We start from the raw sequence: 5,818 nt of genomic DNA, 5'->3' as shown, positions 1-5,818 counted from the left end.
TCCCTAGCTGGTTTGGTTCAGTGAATAGAGCATCGGTGTGCAGACTGAAGGGTCCCAGGTTCGATTCTGGTCAAGGGTACATGCCCAGGGTTGTGGCTTGATGCCCAGTAGGGGGTGTGCAGGAGGCAGCCAATCAATGATTCTCATCATTGATGTTTCTATCTCTCCCGTCCTCTCTGAAATCAATAAAAAATACAAATAAATTGCTTTAGCTCAAGCTTGTCAGTTAGCCAAAGACCAAGTAGTCAGTATTTACACTGACAGTCACTGGGCCTTTGGTGTAGCTCATGACTTTAGAATGTTATGGAAGCAACAAGGCTTCTTAACTTCCGTGGGGGTAGTCTATAAAGAATGGAAAACAGGTTGCAGAATTATTAGCTCACATACAGCAATCAAGACAACTGGAAATAATCAAGATTCCTGGACATTCTAAAGCTACCAGCAAACAAAAAGAAATCATTTAGCTGATGCAGCAGCTAAACAAACAGCAGTAAGCAATCAAATTATCTGGAACCAAGAATGTTCTTTGCTCCCTGCTAATAAAAGATTCTGTTTAAAAAAATCAATAAATTAGTATAATATTCATTTCACAGAGCGCTTCCAGGAAACGAAGACTTCAAAGACCATGGCTTACAATCAGCAGATTTTGTCTATTGGGAGAGACATCAAATAAAAGACTCTCTCCAATCTCATTAGAAAACCAGATCAGGGTGAACTAATATAAATTCAAAGTAAACATCATTACTTAAAAGGGGACGGTCTTCTTTTTTTTTTTTTTTTAGTTTTGTTGTGTGCAACTCAACTTAAAGGAGTTAACTCATGGGTTCACACTTCTCATCTAAAAACGATTCTGCCCCTGTCAGATGTCCGCTTGCCAGCACCTAAAACAGACAGCAGACTCCTCTAGGATGAGAAGCTGTTGACAACAGAGGCAGACAGCAATCCCAAGACATTGACAAGGCCTGTGAATCTCCAGATTGATATTGAACTCAAAATCCATTTTCTTTGGTTGTCTTTACCTGTCTAATAATAATATTATAATAGTTATACAGTAGAACCTCGTTTCTCGAACTTAATTCATTCTGGAAGGCTGTTCGAAAACCGAATTCTTTTTCCCCATTAGGAATAATGTAAATTGAATTGATCTGTTCCAGACCCCCAAATGATTCCCTGTTTTAACCTTTCTTATATTCAATACCTATCTATTATACTGTTTAATCTATAAATAAGCACTTTAAAAACAAAAAGGGCATGAACTGTAAATGAAAATGTAACAAAAAGGAAAGGAAAGGTACAGTAAAAAATGAAAATGTAACAAAAATTATAAGCAGCAACAAAAGAAAAAAAACACACAGAAATATTCACAGCATACTGTCCTGAGATCTTAACAGTGGTAAACTGACTCATATTCACAGATTTTCTCCTGTTTGTCACCTGAGAGATGCGTGACTGATCATACAGGTATCAGCATGAAAGGGCTGTGAGGTTGAGAAGCAAATTGTTCAAGAAACAAGGTTCCACTGTACTTAATTCTTTTTTTCCCTATATAGTCCAACTGTTTATGTACTGAATAAAAGTGTTAATCATCAATGCATTCTTCAGATTGATTTATGGACACAAGGGGTAAGTGCAGGCTCATGTTAGAAGTCCCTAGATGTTTCCACTGCAGCAGCTTGAGCCCAGCCAGTGAGGTATCCTGCTCACAGTTTCAAGATTGGGTGTGACCGTGAAAACTCTCCAGACAACCAAGAATGAGTCATCTTGATGGCAATGTATTGAAAAGGGCTCTCGTGAGTTTTCCTTCTTCTCTTTCTAACTTCCCTCCTAATTCAAGACCAAGCTGCTGACATGTCTTGAGTGACAAGAGCTGTCAGTCTGAGGCCCCCAATAAAAACCTTAAAAAAACACACTTCCCATGTGTCTACCCCTTCAAGGTAAAGACAATCAAACAGATATTAGGAATGTTTCCAGGGACACCTGACTTTGTGGCCAACAATGTGTTTGACAATAAACCCCCTCATACCTACACATTGAAAAAACTTGGGAGCAGAAACCGTTATAAAATTTAGACAGCCCTAGTCAGGTAGTTCAGTTAGAGCATTGTCCCAATATACCAAGGTTGCAGGCTTGATCTGTCAGGGCACATACAAGAATCATTCAATGAATGGATAAATAAGTGGGACAACAAACTGACATCTCTCTTTCTCTCTCCTTTCCTTTCTCTAAAAAAATAAATACCATTAAATTCACACTTTTAAAGTGCACAGTTCAATGTTCTTTAGAATGTTTGAAGTTGTGTGGCCATCAACACTAATTCTAGAATAATCTATTTCTGAAACCTTAGAGTTTTAAAGTGTAGGCCTACCTTGTTGGTTTTTTAAAAATATAATTTTTTTGATTTCTGAGAGGAAGGAAGAGGGAGAGATGGAAACATCAATGATAGAAACATCAACGAAGAGATAGAAGAATCATTGATTGGCTGCCTCCTGCACTGGGGATCAAGTCCCCAATCCGGGCATTTGCCCTTGACCGAAATCAAACCTGGGACTCTTCAGTCTGCAGGCTGAGGCTTTATCCACTGAGCCAAACCATTTAGGGTGGGTTACCTTGGGTTTTGAGTCCATTTATGAAACAAACATGTGGCACCTTCCCACTAGTGAGTAAGATCAAGGGAAGACAAATAGTAGTTGGATTCTAACACAACCCTTTGCACAACCCATGGATGGAGTTCCCAGTGAGTGAGGTGCTTTAGTGAGCCCAGCTAATGATGTTCTTCTTCCATTACGCTCCCATTCTGTGACAGCCACTGAAATCCAGGATTGGACTAAACTGCCCTGAGACCCAGGCCTTCAAGGTGATGTTAGTGTTAATCAAGATGTTAGTAAATGAGGATGCATGCTCTACCAGCTTAGTATTTCCAGTGAGAGCCAAGTGGTTTTCTGCACCTTTGTCACTGGACAAATAAATCAGTAATTCTGTTCAAATGCATTGAAAAATATGGTTGATTTCACCTTTCTGGGATTCTTTTAAATGTTCCCTTTGGGTGGGTTAGGTACTCAGTAAGTGTAGCTCTACTGGAGTGGGTACCCCAGAATGTTGGCCCTGGGATGGAGGTCAGACTGGTTTGTGTCCGCATCTCCCCTGGGGTTTCCCATCTCCTGCTTCTGCCCTCCTCCCTCCAACAAAAAAAAACAAACAGAATATAGTCTTCTCCCCACAGTAGCCAGGATTCCATGTATGTATATATAATCTTTATTGTTGAGAGTATTACAGATTAAAGATGTCCCCCTTACCCCATTGCCCCCCCTCACCCAGTTCCCATCCCAATCCATACCTTCACCACCCTATTGTCTGTTTCCATGCGTTATGTATAGATGCCTATAAGTTCTTTGGTTAATCTCTTCCCACCCTTTCTCATACCTTCCCTCTGAGATTCATCAGTCTGTCTCATATTTCCATGCCTCTGGTTCTATTTTATTCATCAGTTTATTTTGTTTGTTAGATTCCTTGTTCATTTATTTTGATTATTAGATTCAACTGTTGATAGATTTGCATTTTTATTGCTATTTATTGTTTATATTTTCATTTTTTATTTCTTCTTCTTCTTCTTCTTCTTCTTCTTCTTCTTCTTCTTCTTCTTCTTCTTCTTCTTCTTGAAAATCCTTTAATATTCATGTAATACTGGTTTGGCGGTAATGAACTCCTTTAGCTTGTCCTTGTCCAGGAAGCTCTTTATCTGACCTTCCATTCTAAATTATAGCTTTGCTGGGTAGAGTAATCTTGGTTGTAGGTCCTTGCTTTTCATCACTTTGAATATTTCTTGCCATGCCCTTCTGGCCTGCAAAGTTTCTGCTGAGCAATCAGCTGACAGTCATATGGGCACTTCCTTGTAGGTAACTAACTGCTTTTATCTTGCTGCTTTTAAGATTCTCTCTTTGTCTTTAACCTTTGGCATTTTAATTACGATGTGTCTTGGTGTGGGCATCTTTGGGTTCCTCTTGTTTGAGACTCTTTGTGCTACCTAGACTAGTAATTCTATTTCTTTCACCAGGTAGGGTAAGTTTCCTGTCTTTATTTCTTCAAATAGGTTTTCAATATCTTGCTCTCTCTCTTCTCCTTCTGGTACCTTCCCCCTAGCCCCCGCCCCAAACGTGAATGTTAGTATGCTTGAAGTTGTCCCAGAAGCTCCTTACACTATCTTCATATTTTTGGATTCTTTTTGCTCTTCTTACTGTGTGTTTTTGCTTCCTCATATTCCAAATCATTGATTTGATTTTCAGCATACTCTACTGTTGATTTCCTGTAAATTATTTTTCATTTTAATTAGTGTGTCCTTCATTTCTGACTGGACCTTTTACAAGTCTTTGAAATTCTCACTAAGATCCTTGAATGTCTCACTAAGTCCCTTGAAGCTCTCATTATAACCATTGTTTTGAACTCTGTATCCAGTAGTTTGCTTGCTTTCATTTCATTTAGGTCTTTTTCTCCAGATTTTTTCTGGTCTTTCATCTGTGACATTTTTCTTTGGCTCCGCATTTTGGCTGCTTCCCTGTGTTTGCTTCTATGTATTAGGTAGAGCTGCTATGTCTCCTGGAATTGGTATAGTGGCCTTGTGTAGGAGGTGTCCTGTAGGGCCCAGTGGCTCAGCCTCCCCAAACACCTGAGCTGGACACTCTAGGTGCACCCCTGGGTGGGCTGTGTGCACTGTCTTGTTGTAGTTGAACCTTGATTGCTGTTGGCATCACTGGGAGGAATTGACTCCAGGCCAGTTAGCTGTGAGGACCAAGAGCAGAGGAGCTGTTGTGCATAAGACACCCCTATGGAGTAGGACTTGCTTCAGTGGGGCTTTGGTGCTCAAGTCTGCCCCTTGAGTGTGTCACTCATGGATGTGTAGAGTTATAATCTGGCATGGTCTGAAGCTGTCCACCAGTTGCACTGGCTCTGGGGCCTCCTGGGAGGTGCAAAGTCAATCACTGCCTGTTCCCTGCCTGGGACTACCCACACAAGCAACAGAGTGATCTGCAGATGGCTCCAGGTGCCCAGGAGAGGCCAAACTGTGATCCAACACAGGCTGCTGCTAATGTCAGGCCTAGGCCACTTATCAAAAGGTAGGGGACTCGCTGAGTCCAGCTGCTACTTGTTGAGAGATTTTAGGAAAGTCTGAAGCCTGAGCCAGGACAGGCAATTCATATGGAAAAGCTGCTGCAAATGGCTTGAGTGGTGCTGCAAACTGGGTAAGGTGGAATCTCAGGGAATCACCAAGGCAGGGCAAAGAGTGAGCCAGGTTGATGGAGGCTCAGATATGGCACCTGCCAGTCAGCTCTATGTCAGGGAGAGGTTTCAGCATAGGAACAATGATCTCTGTGAGCACTTTTGTCTGGGAGAAAGCTGCCCCCTGGTTCAGTGATGGCGAACCTATGACACGTGTGTCAGAGGTGACACGCAAACTCATTTTTTTTGGTTGATTTTTCTTTGTTAAATGGCATTTAAATATAAAAAATAAACATCAAAAATATACATCTTTGTTTTACTATGGTTGCAAATATCAAAAAAATTCTATATGTGACACAGCACCAGAGTTAAGTTAGGGTTTTTCAAAATGCTGACATGCTGAGCTCAAAAGGTTCGCCATCACTGCCCTAGTTCTTGCCCTGAAGCCAGACTATTTAGCTCATCCCTGTACGTTGCTGAATCCTTTCAAGCTGCTGCCCCAGCCAGCTCCAGAGCTCAGAGGGACCGAGTCTGAGTAAGTCTGTGTGCTGGCCCTTTAAGAGAAACTGTCTGGTCTCCAGAAGCCTTTGTGTCACTCAGCCACAAT

Source organism: Myotis davidii, unplaced genomic scaffold, assembly GCF_000327345.1.
Source record: "Myotis davidii unplaced genomic scaffold, ASM32734v1 scaffold370, whole genome shotgun sequence".
In the NCBI taxonomy this organism is placed as follows: domain Eukaryota; kingdom Metazoa; phylum Chordata; class Mammalia; order Chiroptera; family Vespertilionidae; genus Myotis; species Myotis davidii.
This window is presented reverse-complemented; position numbering follows the sequence as displayed.